Source organism: Bombus impatiens, unplaced genomic scaffold, assembly GCF_000188095.3.
Source record: "Bombus impatiens unplaced genomic scaffold, BIMP_2.2 scf_1417, whole genome shotgun sequence".
NCBI classification, from domain to species: Eukaryota; Metazoa; Arthropoda; class Insecta; order Hymenoptera; family Apidae; genus Bombus; species Bombus impatiens.
The window spans coordinates 299,731-320,434 of NT_177836.1; the positions used below are offsets into that span (position 1 = coordinate 299,731).

Here is a 20,704-nt window from a genome sequence, read left to right on the forward strand (position 1 = left end):
AACTAACAGGACACCTAGTACCTGAAGTATGATAATCGATACATCTAAAATCGTGAAATACTTTTAATGTAAATATTTCTTAAGGAAACGTCATAAACAAGTTTTTGGCAAGACTCGTAGACAAATTGACTGGCAAGGTACCAGATCTCAAAAAATTCTTATATGAAAAAAATGTGAGTTATCATTATCTTTCCCTTATGTTATTTTCATATTTCTCGTATTCTATAAATTCTTGCATCTTCAAATTTTTCATGCGCACACGACGCCGTCTAACGAATACACATTCGGACTGGTAGCGTTAACGACTCATAAACGATACAATTTTTCAGAAGCAATAAAAGAGAAATATTATCTGGATTAATGAAAAATATTGAATCCCAGGAAGATCACGAATATGGAGCGGAATGTTGTCGTACCATTGCGATTGGCATTTGTCGTTGGCGGTTCTGCAAGATTGGATCGTTCTTGGAGTACTGGCGCATTCCGTTTTAAGTGGAGGGTCAAAGAAATAAAGATTAATCCCGTGATCTTGAGCGCACATAGAGGAAGGATAACACTTGGACAAGTCGTTGACTTTTCTTGAAATTCACGATTAACCATGAATCTTTCCACGATCTCTATCTTTTCACGTGGAAAAAAAAAGAAAGAAAACATAAATCGTAGAATTAACCGTTTTGTACCGCATAATCAGCAATTATCAGAAAAAGGGGGAAACCGCGAATAATTTACAATTTTCTTACCTGATCGTAAGAATCTATAAAGTTTCTAAGAGTAGTTTCCCTCGTTGAGCGATAAAATGAAGGAGCGAGGAAATCGTGGCTAGAGACGCAACGAAACCGATTTAGAATCGATTCATCATCATCATCATCATTATCACTGTGCTACGTGGATCGACTGTACGACCTGCCTCCGGCTCACCACCCTCGTGAAACATTAACGAACCGTGACATTCTCATTTTACAGAAATGTCGGACGAAATGCTCAGTGAATATTGGAACTTCGAAAGTTATTCCTTGGGTGTTTTCCTGCGACTTCTTCTCGATTGTGTTACTTATTAGATTTATGCTAAAAATATTAGAAAAATATTATTTTTGTTCATTTTACTTTGATATACACGTAATAGAATTATCTGTTATGAGGAATTGATACGGGTTAAACTAGTTGGAGAAATAATTGTTGAAGAGAAAAGTCAGATAAAAAGTTCTGAAATTTATTACACAATAAGATGACGAATAGTGTAGTGACCACATTACTGACTTTTATGCATTTATGAAAAATTTTAAAGTGTAAAATTCTACAGAATGCGCATAATATGAAACAATATATAAAATAAACAAAGTAGAGTACCTTTTATAATATTTAACGGATAAAACGATCTCTTATCCAGTTCCAGCTTTTTTAATTATTCATTTAATATTCGCAATCTAGTAATAACAATAAATATTTGTTCATCTTTCAAAAACTCAAAGAGAAATATATTTAATCCTGAAATAAATATGCAAATAAAAATACAACTTGGTACAATAACATTCTTTTAATCACACAATTGGTCTTCTGATAAAGAATGAAAACTGTGATTTGTTCCGTTCTTCGCCTATCTTTCTCAAACTTACTCTATTTGTCAAAATCATTTTGATATTATATGCACGATCTTTAAAAGCTAGATATTTTATTCAGAATTAAATAATTCAATCGAAGCCAATCAAGCGGACAAAAAACAACAATCGAAAGGCGAAGTCACCCATCGGCATTCTTGAAAGGAAGAACAAATGCAGTTAGAAAGCGTTACGAGGCTCTATATTGTTCCATTTCGCTGAACCTAGCCTGATCGTTTCGCGGATTCGCGGCTGCTCCCCGCGAATAGCCATTTCACGCGAGCAGATATTCAATCTGACATGACACACATGTTTCTTACTGCGTTCGTGCCACCATCGGATTGCACGCTGCGTAACTGTGCTAGATTATCAACAGGTCTGCGGAGAAAGTACCGCGAATAATTCATCGGATCATGCGTGATTGATCGTTACAGGAGAAAAATCGTTCGCGGTCTTCAATGACGCGCGTGCACGCACAGGGATATTGAAAATGAAAACGAAACGATCGGACGGAAAGTGGTTTTCATACAAGATTTCTTGATCGAAAATTTTCTGATGGAGGATTCTTTGATCGAAAATTCTCTGATTGAAAATAACTCGATCGAAGACTCGATTTAACGATGGATCGTAAAATAACGAAATGGAGGTTTCAAACACGTTTATACATCAAAGACTGAGGATCTATTTCTTTCGCAACTTATCATGGACCTTCATCAAAGGAAAATGGCAACTATTCGGCATTTTACGGATGTTGCACGCAGCATGTATTCGACGATCTGATTGTTAATCATAAGAATACTTACAACGAACCATGAGCCACATGGGAGGAGTTGTTTTACGATCCTCGGTTCGTAAAAACAAAGAAATCTTCCCTGTGTTACATATGCTATATATAACTTAAGTTTTCTAAAAAAAAAAAAAGAAGGACCATTGAATCGCGTCCGAATTGATTAAAGATCGGTCATCTGTATTTTAGGAAGGTAGTATCTAGAAAATTACTTGATTTTGCATGCGGAGGTGCTAGCTTCTTTTTATCCACATTTGCAAAAGAATGTAAGGGTTAAGGCAAAGGTTAAGAGCTAAAAGTTAAGTAACGTCGAGTGAACAAACGTTGCAATTTTGCCAATTTCGTCGCCAAACGAAAATACCTATCGTCGAGGAGCAAAGACCGTAGCGTGATGTAGCCTCAGGAGGAGGAAGAGTGAACCGTCGAAAAAGCGATGGCGAAGGAACGAAAGAACGAACGAAAGTGTGTCGTCCATTCTGGCACGTATTTCCTTTTCTATGTTCAGAGGGGGGCATCGTTGTTCGGGCCCCGACAAGCTGAAGAGCTTGAGGAGTGCTCGCGGCGCGTTGCCCCATAGTGGGGGCAGCGACATAAGTACGAGACGGCCTTAAGAAAAGCCTTCATTCTGATAGCAGATCGCGATTCACGGAGTCGGTGAACTTGTAAAACGCGGCCAAAAGTAGCCAGTGACCAAAGGTAGCGATCGAGTGTGAAGACAAGAAAGACGAAAATCGGGAAGAAAAATTAATAAAAAGAGAGGAGAAAAGGTTTGATAGCGTCGAGGGGAAGCTTTCGATCAGGATAAAAGTTCGTTCGATGCGCGAGACCGATGAGATCGCGACCGCGTTGGTGATCGTTCACGGGTGCACTTTCCAGTAATTCCTCCAAGAGACACGAGAGATCGAACCTCTATAGATCAAACACTATTCCGTGGATCCCGCTGTTCTTCCAAAGGCAAACGAGGTGGGTAGTGTGAACAAACTTTGCTCGACAGTAATTGCTCAACGCGATACGGCGCGAATACGTAGAAGGACTCTCTGGGCCAAACAGCGTTCGTTTACGTAAGTCGAAGGCCACGATTTCCTCCCGGAGGGAAGACGACTTTGAGTCTCCTTAAAGGAAGGATAGAATAATTATCGAAATCGTTAGTCATCGAGTATATGCCAACAGCTATTAACATCTACACTGACCTTCCACAATTCGATCGAATTTAATTACAGTTAAGTGAAATACTACGATTAAAAATAGAAAGATCAATCTAGGAAACGGAAATACCATCTTATGCGTCTCGATAATCATAGTGAACCTACAACAGTTCGTTGAGAACATTGAAAATTTACAACATTATAATTTAAAAGAATCGTTTCAGGTGGTATAAGAAAATTATAACAGTTTCCATCGACCGCGACGTTTAATTTTTCTCAACAAAATCGCGCCAACCCATCTGATCTCTCAATTATTATTAAAACATTCTTCCTCGATGCGTTTACAAAGCGCACTTTGTAATTTCAGATCGTAAACAATGAAAACACAAAAGAGAGTGTAGAATACGCGTAGCCGCGCCGTTTAATCGCCACCGGAGATCGTTAAATCGTTGCAGTTTTACCACGCTCGTTATCTGTTCCGTTAAAGTTTCCGCGATTATCGGAAGTTAACACCGCGCGTTCGCACACCGGCTCGATTTACTGTTCACCGTGTATTTCTGCGTTTCGTTTGGGTGGATATGTTGCCACCACTCGAGATTCGAGGACGTTATCGCGAAACGGTAATTCTCAGAGACTGCAACAGCGACTTCCTTGTTGCCACAATGTTACACAAGGATCCCGTGAGCTGAGCATCCGCGAGACGCGCTTCGGGACAAGAAGAGGTTACAAGAAGCAGAAGATGACGGGGGGTTGGCGCATCTTTCGAGTACGTTGGCGCTCGGCCTCGAGCTTCCTTACACGAGCTCCTTCAGGAAACGTTTCCTCTCTGTTTATTTTCTAAAAATTCCCCAGAGACGCGGCCTGAGCATTAAGTACCGTGCGCACGATTACCATAATCGGAGTTCGATAATCGAGCGTGGACATCGCGATGCACACGGCGCATCGTTTATGATCCCACGTCGGATGGAAAAAAAGAACGATAAACTTTTTCAATAGATTGACATTACTGACTCGATCGGAGACAAGATGGTGGCTCTTTTGTTTACTGGGTTAGGGCTGTTGTTACGCGAATTCGTGCTTTAGCGAACTAACGAAATATGTCTGAAGAAATGCTTGTACTCGTAAGAATCTATACGAACAGCGCGTATGGGAAACACAATAAATCAAATTGTGTTGGCTTTCTGAGTTTTATTTCACTTGGTGGCTCAGCAGAAGTATTTTGACAATTTTTGACGAAGCAGGGGATCGTCCGACAGATGATATAGGCCTTTTGAAAATAACTGATAAATCTGATAATGTTTTGTAAGAAACGAATATTAGTTTGACTGTTATGTTAGTTTAATTTAACTAATGTTAATCTGCATAACTGTAATGTTATTAATATCTTTTCAATTTTTAAGAAGCTAACAAAACCACGTATTTAATCCCAAAATAAGTGAAAAGATAGGTTTCATATGGAATTGATCGACAACACATTGAATTTTAAAATTGCTCCTCTATAAAAGACAGAGCATGTGATTTATCATCTTCGCACCTGTATTTATTAGAACACGTATCCATTGTGGTCATAGCCTAAGGGCTAATGCTCGATGCCAGATTATATTCGCTATCTCAACAATATACTAGATCGCTAGGTGTATTTTATTTTATGATTTGAACTTTTATGATTTTATTTATGATTTTATTTATGATTTAGATTTAGTATAACATTGTGTGCTCATCGTTATCGAGGGTTCCATATATTTGAGAACAGAATATGGTTCATCAAACTTTTCGAGGAAATATGGTCTATACCGTCAATCCATTTTACTTTTGTAGGCCAATCAGTTGAACTTGGTTGACGATATTCTGTTAGCTGAATCTCTTCACGTCAATATTGCACTCTATCTGTGAAAGATCTACAGTGGCTACAAAAGTACTTTCATGTGATTAAAAAAATTGCATATTACACGAATAAAATGTAGAACCTGATAAAAAATGTGAAAATACTTTTTGCATCCACTTTAAGCCTTTCTAACAAAATGTACTTCGTCATACAATCCAGTAGATTGATAAATCTATCCAATGGAGTTTAAGAATTAGTTTCATGCAGTCTTCGAATAAAATTTTTGTCCTGAAAACCCAGTAATCTCTTTTCCTGTAGATCGCATCAAGCACTGGTTTTGAAAAGTGGAATTTCGTCAACGATGTGAATGTGGAGATAAGGTCCGAATAACAGTTGTAAAATCGTGCACGATCCGGTAATGCAAGCCATTTCACGTGCTCGTCTAACTGTCGTTCGACAATTCTTGGAAAACGTTTCTTTCAAAAAACATCTGAAATTTGAATCATATTCTGTCACTGAAGTATTACTTGAACGCGTACGTATATGATCGACGCGGTAGATAGTTTTGCGGGCGATTTAGCTTTATCGAGTGGACTTTGATGGCAAGGACGTTCGTTCGCTCGCCAAGGCGACTCTCTTCTTCGTTTTGCGCTACTTGTGCGTCACGGAAAGTGCTTTCCAGTCTAACATTAATGACGTCGATGTCTAAAGTTATCCACGGGAGTTAGCGGAACCAGTTCGCGCACATTGAAACGTAACTCGATCGACGAATGCACCAACCGAACGGTAATGGGACGGGATTACAGCCGCGGGAATCGTCCGAGCTTTCCGTAATTAAGATCGTGATATTACCGAAGTCTAGAAATAGGTTGTTCGCGCACCGACCGATAAAATCGTCGATTAAATTACGATGTGACACGAAAAGTATCGACTCAACAACCGCTTCTACACGTGTTACGCGGAAACGATATCGTCCAAACGAATTTATGGAACCGACGAGACTATCATTTTTGTGAACATTACGTGATAGGAAAATGATCGGTAGAATCGATGGTCTTGAATGGTCTCTCTAGTTTTTAAGCTTCGCGTGTATTTCTAATTAAACAGCCGCCGAGAACAGAATGAATGCAAATTGTGCGCACAAAACGCTTCCAGCATGAAAATGGTTAAGACGGTAATTTTTCAAAATGTTATACTTACGACATGTTACTATTATTACAGTGTACGGTTCTCCGACGAAATATAGGTTGTTACGTGATGTTATACAAGCTCCAGATCCATTACTTTCTCTCTCGAGTCCCGATGCAGTTAACGAAAGAATAGTTTTACGATTCAGTCAGGCTAGACCTAACTGTTCGACGTTTTCTTGAATTCCAAAGATCCAGGCAGCGAGTAAAATGGGGCGGCATAAACTTCTTGAAAACTTGATATACCGGTAGTTTGGTTACATGGCGTGTACTAATGAGTATTCCAATCACACCTCAAGCTGCTATGTTAGATAGTAACTGTTGACGTCTATGTACACCTTCTTATCATTGGAATCCATTTTTTAGCCTTATTACATTCTAACGTTCTTTTCTTGGCGTCTTTGAGTAATCTTTCTTACTTCTTTGATGTCCCCGTGCCCTGTCATTTTTCTTCTTTTTATTCCTTTTCTATGTCATATTAGCGAGTCTATTTTTTTATTGTCCGAACTGTTTTGTGTCTTTGTATTGTGTCTTTTTATTCCTAAACTTTTTTGTGTTTATGCACTGTGTTTCTTCTCTTTATTGCCTCAACTCGACTCTATTCCTTATTCGTTTGTCTCCTTTCTGATTCCTTATGTTGCTATTTGTCCTTCTATTATAATTCTTATGTCCTTGCAATACTTCTTTTCTTTATATTCCTTTTAGCCCCTTTTTCCAAAGTTCTTTTTATCTTTGAGAACTTCTTCTTTATCATCTTTACGCAATGTCTTTTTTTCATCGTTGAAATTCCTCCTTTGGTACTTTTGCGTTGATTTTCACTATTGGTTCTTCGTTATTTGTTATTGTTCCATTTTGGGATCTTCTTTGAATTTCCTCCATTATTAGGACCTTCTTCCTGCAAAATCTTTCCATGTCCACGAGGTGACAAATTATGGATACTAGTAATAAGGGCTGGATATTGTCTGTAGATCAGGTTGGTCTAGCAGAAAATTCGCTATCAAAAGAAACCTTTAGCAGGTTCACAGAGGTCAGGCAGTTGCCAGGTACAAATTTGGAGAAACTGATCTTCGGTACCACTGACGGCATTTAACAATACTATCCATATGGAATTCGGCCAATGAATTGAAATTTCATTCATTTTAGAAAAATCGATGACCCATCTGTTTTATGAATCTTAACAACTGCTTCGCAGTGCCTTTATGCTTTAATTTATCTTAAATAAGACGCACGCCTAAAGGTATCTAGTTATTACAATTTATTTATTCATCTAATATAATCCTTATAAATGGTCATAAATTAGTAGAAATCTTTAATATTAAAAAGATAAACACTGAATTATAAATAAATAAATTCTGATAGATAATAAATCGTATATATAATTGTCTTAACGATTAATCATCACCATATATCATTTACTCGATCTTTTAATATAAAATCTCGCTTGATCATGAAGTATGAAGACCGCTACGCTCAAACGCGGTGCCGCGGTAAATGTACGTAACGCGGTGGTCTGTTCATCGAGACGTGCCGATTATCTTGCACGCCAGTGGCGCTTATGAAATAGCTGACCGCTAATTGAAATGTATGAGACGACCAATGGGTTACCGCTTCCTTGGCCAAGGTCCAATCTATTCGGTTCAACCTTTACGAATTCAGAAAAATCAAAGGTGTCATGATGTAAAATTTATGAAATTCTCGCGGAACCTTTCAGACCTCATCAATCATCAAAAAAAAAGAAAAGAGCGAGAAAATGTAACAGGTTACTTCTGCACCAACTTCCCGCTTTGTATCGTTTATTCATTCTACCAACAGTATAAATTAGTCTGCACTCAAGAAGATGGTATAACGGTCCCATTTACATTCAACCGCGTAAGGATTAATGACTAATTGAAAAGCCGTGTAGAGAAGCGCCGGACACAGGTTTCGTTGCTCGAGTTAAGAGGGAATGTTCGCGATTTTTGGAACTTCCACGAGTACCACGACCATTTCAGAGAAACTGCACGGAAATTCTACGATACGAGAAGACCTCATTTATCTTCCTCTTCTTCACGCGCAAAGTTAATTCTTTGATCCATTCAGGACTGAACAATACGAAATAACGTGTAACGTGTAGAAGTAACATTACGAAAAAAACACAAATAAAGTAAGTTAATATTATTTGGTCAAGATAAGAAAAAAATAAGAAAAAGAAAAAGTAAGAAAAAATACAGAATAATAGCAGTAGCAATGCAGAAGCTGTAGAATCTCTGATCTAAGAATTACAGGTACAAAAGGAAATTCTATAATGTGAAGAGAGATATTGCTTTTTATTGCGCTATAAAATACTTCAATTTTTTCGAATTTCATAAAGGTGGAGGATCTAGAATCTAGGCGGAAGTAGAAGTAATAAAAAAATATCGAGCAAATTCTTGGACTTCCTTCTTATAATTACATTTCGATAGAGTTCAACAGAGTTCAATGGAGTTCAGTAATGTGAATTGGCTAAAAGGAAATTACAAATAAAATGTTGCAACCAATGCAACCTTGGTCCTTAGTGGATTAATATAGAGGATCGTTAAGGGACAATCGCAGGAGCTCGCCTCTAAATATTCAATGGCGATTAAACCAGACGCCGTCTACTTCCTCGAGAGATAATATATTCTGTGCCGACGGAGAAGTATGCAATCTGTTCGATGGTAATATCCGTATAAAAGGCAAATCGCTGATTCATTTAACCCGAGTCCTTTGTCGATCAACGTACAAGATGAGACTTGAATGAAACTCATGTCATACGATGTCTCAATTTTCTCTGAAGAAGATCAACCTGAGAGTAAAGAAACAGATCATGAAAAAAAGGAAAAGAAAAACAAATAAAAGAAAAGTATGATAGACGATTACGTAACGTTTTTCAAAGCGACTCGAGCAGCTTGCGCGTGACGATCACGATCACTTTATCACCGCTACTAATTGGTATTCCGATACGAGCAGCCACCGTGAACGTTATTCGAGCAGCGAGCATGGCATGGGAAAAACGCGAAGAATTTCGTTGACTAGACCATCGACACCTTACGAGCATACCATATTTCTAAGCAGCCAGCCAAACGTTATTTTCCTTCTATAAAACGGGAGCCATTGAATTATAGCCGCTCGTTACAATCTCTAACATCCGCTAACGCTGTTGAAAATAATTGGAGGATCGTAATTAGAGAATGGCGAGGCAACGAGCACCGTGAAGTCGTAAACGCATTGTATTTACGGGCTTTTGTAAAAAAATGGTACTTAACACGACATTGTTTCCATTCTTAAGTACAATTGCTTTCTTTTGAAAATCGAAGTAATTGCTGCGATAAAAAGACAGCTCCATTTTTCTCATTTGAGTAAGTTAACGAAAACCAATCTTAAAATCGATCAGAATCGAGTCACTTTTTGAAACGTGCGACATATTCACGATCAACTGATACTCGCGATAATAAACTTTTGCGCCTTTATATATTGATATGAAAGCAGAAGGTATGTGAAATTGCAGTTTTCTCTCTTTTCTAATAAATACGATTTATCTCTAAATTGATATCGGGTTACAGATGATCGGAATAACTTATTAGAATACTGAATATTAAAACACGCGTATAGGAAATGATAAAAATTATTATCAATCACTTTCATCGCGTCAGATACGAAGCAGTAAACAGGATAAAATACCTTAAAGATCAGAATTCTAATGCAACGTTAAATATTAGAGCTGACTTCTTATTGCTACAAACTGTTCAATTGGAAAGGACAAAACATTCGAAAAGTCGTACGAACCAACGACCGTCTTTTTGGATCCTATGTCCACCCTCGAAAAAAAAAAGATTCCAAGATAACAAAGGCACCGTCTGCATGACAAGAGAAGGAAAATCGGAACAAAAGACCTAACCCAGTTGTCTGCAAAAACATCGCTCCGCTTTCGCCATGTAAATCGAAAACCATCAAAAAATTCGAAAGCGGCTTCCGTTGTCGTTTATTCGTCGAAAAATCTGGTAGGAGGAGAAGATCGGTTGTTCCTAGTTTGCCGATGGTCCGTGAGGTGATTGACAATGGGCGAACAATTTTCGCACGCCCGTAGCCTAACAACGCATCCGACCGGTTTAAGATTTCACTTCCTTGTGATTCCGAATACAAATGGCGGCACACACCCAAGAGCCGGTCGCTCGTGCTTCACAGGAAGGAAGGAGGAAAGAAGGAGGCAATCGGCGAGGAAACACTCTGCGATTCCAGAATTATCCTGTGCAACCTCTGGAAAAGGAAAGAAGCCGTAAGTGAATCGCCGGTCGAACGATTCTCGAGATCGTTAAAGATAGGAAAAAATCGGCGTGGACATTAGAATGACGATGATGAAATACGCGCACTGACGATCTAATGGATTAAAAATGACGTTTAATCGAGGATCAGACTACTAGGAAATTCGCAACGAACAAATAAAACGTGATCGTTCGTCGAAATGTTTTAAACGTGGCTGAATCTCACAGGCTATAAAAAAGGAGACGATGTAAATTTCCTCCAAAAGATATTAAAAGCTCGTTTAAACATGCATATTGCGAAAAGTATGCTTCCGAGAGGCATTTAATTGCTGCGATAATTTGTAATATTATAATATTTTTAAATATCTCTATGCTTGCTTTTTATTTAATGTAAATGATCAAAAAAGAGCATGAAGACCTACAACGTTAGTTTAAATGACGAGTTAAGATGTATAGGATGGTAAATACATCAAATGTTATTCGGATCGTTCCATGTGTGATACAATTTGCAAGCATACCGTTGCCTTTTTACAGTGATGCAACATTTTGAAGAATCGCATTCATTTTTATGCCAACTCTAACGGGACGTTTACGTGGTTTGACGATGAAAGGATCAATCGACTGTGTTCGTTCAAAGACTCTTTGTTCAGTGGTAATTTAGAGGATACTCCCTTTAACTGAATAAACGGGCGACCAGTTAATCCGAAAACAATATTCAATGCGATAAAACGTGCATTAGTTACATAGAAGTTCATCGATATTCTTTCATTAATTCGCACATTATCGATTGGTTAATCTAATTGTAAGTAACGCAGCTAATGCAACAGCTACGTTTTCTATGCGTACTTGGACGAAATAAAGAAATAAATCAATAAACAGTGTGTTAAAACAAACAATATCATTTAATTTCTTCGATTTATTCCTAACAAATAATATGCATTTCTTGAAGAGCAGTATTTCGGTAGTAAATGTGTTAGAGTGAAGTTTTCTCTACAATAAATGCTATAAACGGCGGATAAATACGACATGTGATTCATTGTCTTCCTCTGAATGAAAACGTGACCGGATAAGGGGGGTCTATATATAGCCACATGAAAACCCGTTTGATTTTACATTCAATTGATAGATACGACCGTTTCTTGCTAAAATCATTTATTTTCAAGAAATCGAATCATTGAGTTCGTTAGTGATTTTGTTTTAGTCGCGTTGGTTTTCTAACTTATCTCGACGATCCTTCGTTTCTGTATAATTTCCTCATAATTCCTGATGTCATTAGAAATTCACCGTGATTGGTAATCTGTCAGACGTTAATTTCTCTGAGTATATACTACGTTCCTTTTAATCATATCGTTTGAATTTTGCGACACGCTTTCGCCGTAAATACTAATTGAAGCGAGTGCGCAATGAGAATGTGTTAGTCCAGTCGTTTTTAATTGCGTCTCGCTCTACTGAGGTTATCAATACGCTGTATCAAAACTGGACTTTCTAACATCGAATCTTTTAATTACATATGCAAATTATTTCTAAACTTCTACTGTTCTAGCTTCCGATTAATCGTGATGGTTGATATTGGTACCCTAGTCCATTGATTTGATCATGTGTCTGCGATTGAGGAAAATTTAATTATTCGTTACCGTGATTTCGTTTTTCCAAATAAGACCTTAATTACATGCGGCTTAATGAAAACATAATGTAATCGAAATAACATTCATATAATTCTATACATTTTCCGAATAATTAATTAATTCCATTCTTCTAGATTCATCAAAATCATCTTACAACATTTTCATTCTGAAACAATCTATTTGTCGAAAAATTTGGAAAACATTGTACGGACATTAAAGATGAAATACTCTATTCCTAGAAATATAAAATATTTTCCAATTATTTATAGTAACTGCTGACAAAGTTTTAATATTTCTATTCTTCTTCTTCGATGTGATTAAAAACAATTAATAATAATAGGACAAGATTTAACGGTTACTATTGACCCGAGAAATCTTTTACGTGCACTGATCAGCCAAATAATTGACATCTGCATCGGATCGATATTTTCCGCTCTTTAAATCTTTAACTTTTTGGACACCGTAAATGTCCACGTTAATAATAGGAGAGCCATTGTCGATGAAAACAGGCTTTTTGTTGGACACAAATCGGCGAAAGAACCGGAATCTGCTAAGGTCTCGAAAGAGGTTAATTCGGTTTTCGTAACGCGTGATCGGGTCCAGGCTCTCATTGTGTATTGAGACTACTGTATTATTACATCGTCGAAATGTTCGACGATCTCGTTACAGTTAGAGGATAGCCAATTTTTCGAGCAGGGATTCCTTACGGTACTTATCCACAACGGACAGAAAAAAAGGACAATACCTTGAGTTTATTTAATAATATCCTGCTCAAAGTATAATTAGAGGATCATCTACCGAAACGATCTTATCGCGCGTTTAGATATCCAATGATTTTTAGATAGTTGGATTCTGTCATGCTTGCATATTCGGCAAGCATCATTTGACAATTTGAAGAGATACCTAAAAGCCTACCTTAAATCTTCTATAGAAATTTATATTTTCTAACGAAACCCTTGATCTTTCTCGAGAAGACATCAATCCTTTACAGTGTAATACAACGAAGAATTAAAAACCAAGAAGAAAATAATTATTTCCTTGTACTCGAGATTCCTTGCATTTTTGGGGCATCAGAAAATATATACTATATGTACTATTATATAGGTAATAAATATTAAGTATTGCATTATTAAGATATTAACCCTCCTACGGTGTAATAATAAAGCGAAGAGGATAAAATGAAGGAGAAAATAATTATTTCTTTATCCTCAAGATTCCTCGTATTTCTGGCGTCAGAATGTTAATGATTGCTTTGTATGGTAACGTGCAATAGGTTCGCTACGTACAATACCGATCCGAATATACAAGCTTTTAGGGCATGTGCGTGGTACCGGCTTGAATGTGAGACGCGAAGTGAGAATCACGACAATGTGAAAAAATCTTTCATGATATATGTCCAACACATACATAGTTTACCTATGTACAGTTGAAAAGAAAATTATTTGTTAACATTTAGCAATATAGAATACATTGAAAGGCAAATTATTTGTTAACGTTCAGATAATGGAAACCCACAGAAATGGAAGGAAATCCACAGCAATCTGTCAAAATGCGAAATTAACAGCGCTATATTTTGCTCCAGTCTTTCTTTACTCTGTCACATTGTGCAGGATGAAATCGGCGTCAGAATCTGTGCACACATGCTCTCATAAGAAGAGGTTGATCCGATCGTTCTAACGGATATTTTGCGTGAATAGATTGATGGCAGGATGATGAAGGATTGCATTCCGAAAAGAACAATCGTGTACAGTTAGGAAATTAGACCGAGTCTCAGAAATCCGGAGTCATAGTTTACGTGTATCTAAGACAACGTGAAGGAGAGGGGAGCATTGTGTAAAGTCAGAATACCTTGACTCACATGATTGGGATCTCGCGAGAACCACCTGCAACCTTCGTGACTGCCGGTGCAATTATGAGAAAGTCTAGCAAACTCGCTCGTTAGAAGAGCCACGTGCGACCTTCGATGACGCTCAAATTGGCGATACTTAAATTATCACCTCTCGTGCCTCGCAAACACTTCGAATTCCGCTAACACGATACTTTTAATCCTACGATCAAATCCTATTTCCTTCAATGCTTCTAACTTTCATTGTCAGTCTTCCCTGTAAAACTTTGCTTAACGCTAAAAACTATTATCTTTTCAAGTATAAAATTTCTACCAAAGAAATCAAAATGTAATATGAAACAGTACGTAATACGAGGGGAAAAGAAGCTTTCATTTTCATTTACTTGTTATATTTGTTAAAGAAATTTTAGTAACTTTATCTTGTGTATCATTTTATATTATAAGAAAACTGTAGATATTTATGATAGATATACATACGTAAAAAGTATATATATATTATATTTTTACCAAAAATCATTCGAACATTCCTCAAAATATACCACTATAAATCTATCAAATTTCTATGAAGTTCTAATATTAAAAACGAAATGCGGATATAAAATTCCTGCATTCCGGTAACGCGATCTAGTAACAAAATATCGATACGATTTTTAACGGTGTAGTTTATAACAGGATAGCATAGTTACCCGAGTACCCTTGAATTAACTTTCAGAAGTAGCGATTAGGATCAAGCGTTAATAAATAATTCGAAGATCTCATGTTAAGAAACGGAACCATTACCAAGAACAAACAGAATACCGTAACATTCAACGGAGTAGAATTTTTGCCCAACATTTTTATCGCGGGTAAATTATTTCGTTGGCAGGTCTTTTAAATGAAGAAATAAATTCTTTATGTCGAACAAAACATGTTAACAGGGTCGTTTGCGATATAGTCGCAGTAAAGGACTTTGATGCAACATGTGTTCACATTTGCTCGAGCATCAAACGAATCAGAGTATGAAAATTTCTATCCTGCCAGAGTTTGATGTGTGCACCACGAGAATATTTACCGTACTAGGAGTCAGTAGCGTAAAATTGGCTAATTAGAAACGCATGAGCGAACAGAGACGAGAATGATGGACCACAATACGGGTCGTTCTTTTGCGTGAACCTCCTGACGAAGGTTCGAATAAACTCGATTAATTTTCAACGAATTTATCGCGAGCCACAGAGCGGAGCAACGACTTCTACCATTCTCGTTAGGTAATTACAGTAAATTATTTTTAATACTTTTAACATGTCAAACATTTAAAACCTTCAACGTGTGCCTAAATAGTTTATATACAGTTAATTAAAATTAAAGTGATACGAGCAAAATAAACAAGAGTATGGAATTACGTTTTTGTCTGGATAAAAGTAGGTTTGGTTTGGTAATTTTAGAATTAACAAATGTAGTTTCTCTATTATGTCGTGCTTTCAAGCTTCATAAAATTTCTTACTTCGATAATAATGTTTTTACTAGCACTATAAAATATAAGCGACAAGTGAAGTTAAGATATTCTCAATTATTTTTTGACACCCAAAATGTACGTATTTTAAACAGTGTTTGCGTAGCGAATTTCATTAACTTTTAAGTTTTTACTTTAAGTTCCAGAACCCTCTTACGTTATAATTTATTAATAACATTATTAAATTGAGACAAACGACTAGTTGTATATAGATTCTAGATCTCTCTTTTATAACTTCAAAAGTATTAAACAAAGTAGAGTATCAAGTGATTTACAATTTGTATGACGTACTTTTAAAATGTCAGTTGTATCAAACTTGTTCTGATTATGTAAGAAGATCTGGTGCTGGTAATTTCTGATTCGTGACTTTGTCACTGGTTTGTGAAATTTCACTAATCAAATTATACGTATAAGAGAACTTAGCAAGTGTGTGATAAAGATCTTAGACATCTATTGTTTGAAGTCAAGTCACTTCAATTCAAGCCTGATTCAGTCCTGCTTATATGAATATACTTTATACATAATTCAAATTACTTGACCAATCTAAACGAGTCTTAGCCACGATCAAAAAAGAGAAGAATTGCGTCGAGAAACACGCCGCGGTTGTTTATTAAAAATTATTTACTGCAATTACCTACCGTTATCCGTCGAAGTCTAATTAAGAGCTTCGCAAATTGCGCGAAAATTCATACCGGATGAAAATCAAACCGAAACAGGAGCGCGTAATCGCCGCGAGGAGAGAAATGCAAGAGGCGTACGCGCGATCCAACTTTATGGATTCCCTCGAAAACCCGTTAAAGCTTAAGTATCTCCTTTTTAAGCTGCCTTTCGCGCTCGATCGCGGAACCAACTTCCAGTTGCATACATGCCACTTTTCCATGTCCATTTCCATTCGACGAGCCTCCTAACTCGCGTAGCCAGTGCCAGAAATAACCCGTATTCCGTAAAACAAAAGTTCAGCGCACCACCGAGACGTATAGTGTTTGTAAAAGACTGTCTAACCGTAAAAAAGTCATAATTTTAATAATTTTTTTTTCAATTTCCAAATTCTTATGGACCCTTTGTTATTAGAATTTTAAGTTTCGAAATTTGTAAGTGTCTTTGATGGGCGTGGTACGTTTTTAAATTTTTAAGGATCCTTACTTAGGGAGAATGTCGCTTATCTATCTGCAAAATATTTAAATAAGGTAGAGTACACAAATGTCAATGGTGCTTCTTTTTTTCTAATTTGATGCACTCAAAAATGAGTAATACGTCTTATTAAGGAGAACTACATTAATTGGTAGGGATTGGTTAGAATTTCACCGCCATCCTGCAGTTCGGAGTTCAGTTCTTTGAATTTCAGAAAAAAACAAGTACATTTTGACACATCTCTTTCTGTAACTTAATTTTACATCTTCTGTCATTTAGCTACTTCGATTACTATGTTATACTACATCTGAAAACTATACAAGCTGATCTGCAAAAATGAACAATATTAACTCGAATAATTAAGAGTCATCCAGCAGTATTTTTGATTTAATGACTTAGACAGTGATTAGACAGCTATCTTCAACCGCGACGCGAGTCTTACACCGGATGCATGTACACGTTCGCTTCTCGAAATCCACGGAAAAAATGGCCTGATTTCCGCTTCAAAGAGCGCATTTGCGATTAACGTGCAATTATTCGGGTCAACAATGCGATGGGATTGCCATTACTCCGTCATTGCTCCCTCTCTCTTCATCCACGTAAATTGAGGGTTAGGGAGAAAGTAGCAACAGAAAAAAGAAGCGAATGGCCGGCGAGGAGAGGCTCAATTTTCCCAAAGAAAGTACGACGGCATATCGAGGAATGCCAAATCATCTTTCACGCGATAAATTAATTGCTCGACTGCGCGTAATGGCACGACAAAATCGATAAAATCAGCCTCCTTCCATATAATCTGCGCCCATTTACCACTGATAACGCATCGTTTATCCCCACTTTACCCGGTGACTTTACATACCGCACCACTTTCTAACTTTTTGCAACTCCGCAGTTCCCTCCGATTAACGAGGAGAATCAGTCTGGTTAGGTCAAAATCCTGAGCACGTGCAGATGTCTCCAAGTTTCATTAAAATTGCGGAAATGGCATATCTTTGGGTGTACATCATCCAAGCAGTATCGTTCGTTTGATTCAGAGGAAAAACGAAGCATTGCTAATCATTATCAAAGTGGCCAGTTTATGCTTTACCTGTTCTATAAATCCCATCGAAGCGGTACAATATCACTCTATAAATTGCAAAGTGAAGCGTGAACGAGCTATTTCGAGACTCCAAAGAGAATTCCAAGAAAATTTATCCAGCATCTACATCTATACTACTTAGATCGTTACTATCACACAAATCTGTACGATGATGGTCAAGTGTACAAAATGAAAAACTGGTTGATTTAACGCGAAGAAAAAGCGAAGCATCGCTAATTATTATAAAAGTGGTCATTTTATAGTTACCTGTTCCATAAATCCCGTTTAAGCGGTACAATATCAATTTATAAATTTCCTAACTTGATAAAGCGAAGCGTGGAAGTGCTATTTCGCAGCTCCAAAAAGAGTTCGAATTTATCCAACATCTTTAGCTATACTATCTGTATCTTCGCTACAATACAAATGTACGATAATGACCATCGTACAATCCTATATCATTACCACTATACAAGCTTAAAATCTCCTTAATGTAACTCGGAGAAAAAACGAAGCATCGCTAATCATTATAAAAGTGGCCAATTGATAATTGACTGTTCCATAAATCCCATCCGAGCTATAGAAGCTATCCAAGCAACGTTGCTTTACAAATTCCTAACATATAAAATGAAGCGTAACATATAAAGTGCTATTTTCAACGTGCTATTTCGAAGTTCCAAAAAGAATTACAGGGGAATTTATCCAATACCAGGAGTTAAAGGCCGAAGAGTAGTCCTAATGACACGTGACGAAGGTACGAGCCGTACGCCACGTCGAACCTCCATCCCGCGGACGTTCTCATCGAGTACATGTGCACGCGAAGACTTTGGTTTCGCCTTTCCTGTCACGAGCACATTGTATCGTTCCTGACAAAGATGCCTGTAAAAAGATACGCATCTGCGTATTCGGGCAGTTCATTTCGGCAAAATAACGGTGTGCTCGAAATGGCCGCGATGAAAAACGACCTGTGCAGACGTTGAAGTCTCCAAAAGAGTCCTCGACTTTGGACAGGTTTGAATCTCGTATGTAATTCGGCTTAGTATTATTTTCGACGTAATAATCTTCGATGATCGACGAGAATCCTTAATACTCTTCGAAATAAGTACCTAGGGCCTCCTTAAATCACCTGGAACATTTTTGAAGGGTAGGAAGAATGGTATAAGAGGACAGGAGGTAAGGATGATACGAAAGGATAAGACGCAAGAGCTCGAAGATCCTTCCGTCCTGTGTTTGACGCTTCGAAAACTGCTGATGTCATAGGACTTTCCGTATAAAAGAGCACATGTAAAAAGGAAAAATTCTATCGGACAGGGTGTTCCCGCGGAAATGATGAATTGAAATTTTATGCAAAACCTGGGCGGGATGAGCGAAGTTAGATGGAGCGTATTGCCACCGTGTACAGAGGGAAGACAGGTATAAAACAAGACCACTGGCGGATAACACAGGTCTCTGTAAGCTGACTGCATCATCCGCTAGGGAAAAGGTAGTTGGTTTACCTTACTAACAGCGGTTCGAGAAAAAGGAACCCGACGCCGGTAATAACGAGGTATCGCGTAACAATCAACCGGTACTTAATCGTAAATGCTGACGGGCCGCCATTATCCTTTAAATCGATCAGTCACACTGTTAATTATACTCGTTGGAATCTGAATATCTCCCGAGAAAATTACATCGCGCTGCCGCTCTACCATCTATACGCTCATAAATCCGCGTTGCACGAGGGCCGACGAGCTTGACTTTAATTGCTCGATTTTAATATCCATCTGGCGCGGCGTGAAAGATGAGAATCAATCGACTCGACACCCGTTTAAGATGGAAACGCGAGAGCAGAACCGAGGATAAAACGTTCTAATTCGAGACTATTAACCAACCCCTGCCACTTCGATTACACGCTCTCGTACAAAACCTGTATAGTTTAATAAACAGAAAAAAGAAAGAAAAAAAAAAAAAGAAAGAAGATACCGACTGATTCAACGTGGCGAAATAATAAACAACCGGTACATGCGATATTTCGCGAGTCATCGCGGTAAGAAATAGCGGACCCTACACTTGACACAAGCTACTACGCGGTTACTCTCGCAATTAGAAGCGATTCAATCAGCAAGTCGCGTGATGCTAAATCAAAATCACCGCTGTAACAAATCTCTAGCAATTAAGAATTAGCAAAACCAAATAGCCAAATCTATCTGCTAAATAACATTTGACGCATACGAGAAACCCTATTACGAAATCCGTACTGAATGGATTGTTTCGGTCCATCTCCCTTTCTGTCTGTCTCTCTCTCTCTCTCTCTGTGCGTCCGACCTTCTGCAAGGTCTTCGAGGAGTTCTCTCTGGTCAGGAATGCGTGACTCGACGATTTTATAACCCGCTTTCAATTATCATTCCTGATGCTCTTGTTCTTCTCCCTTTGGTTCGCGCTACGGTTGCGCCGCGAGAAGAAAGCCTGACGCGGGGAATGCACGCGCGCGGAATTTGTCCCCGTCGCGGCGGCGTTTTCTTTCCCCGCGTGCGCATCCAGTGTCTCGTTTTTTTCTGCGTTTTCGCTTATATGCGCTTCCCTGCTGCCGCCACGGGGCTACGTGATTTATTCGATGTCGATTACGGGGAACAGCCGGTGCCGCGCAATGAAGGAGGAAGAGACTTCCATACTGCGGCACACCGTTCCCGAGAAAACGAGTTGTCCTCGGGCACGTTCAGCCGGACGAGCCGACGATTTGTTTCGGCTCGTTCGCCGATGATTC

At 38.1% G+C, this 20,704-nt stretch overlaps 1 protein-coding gene across 1 annotated transcript in view; it reads left to right on the top strand.

Moving 5' to 3' along the window:
- Positions 1-1,542: 1,542 nt before the first annotated feature.
- The window catches only part of LOC105681617, a 22,799-nt gene continuing 3,637 nt past the window's right edge, over positions 1,543-20,704 (top strand). The window contains exon 1 of the mRNA XM_012392417.3: positions 1,543-3,345. The gene's annotated coding sequence lies outside the window, so the exon portion shown is untranslated. The remainder of the gene's footprint in view (positions 3,346-20,704) is intronic.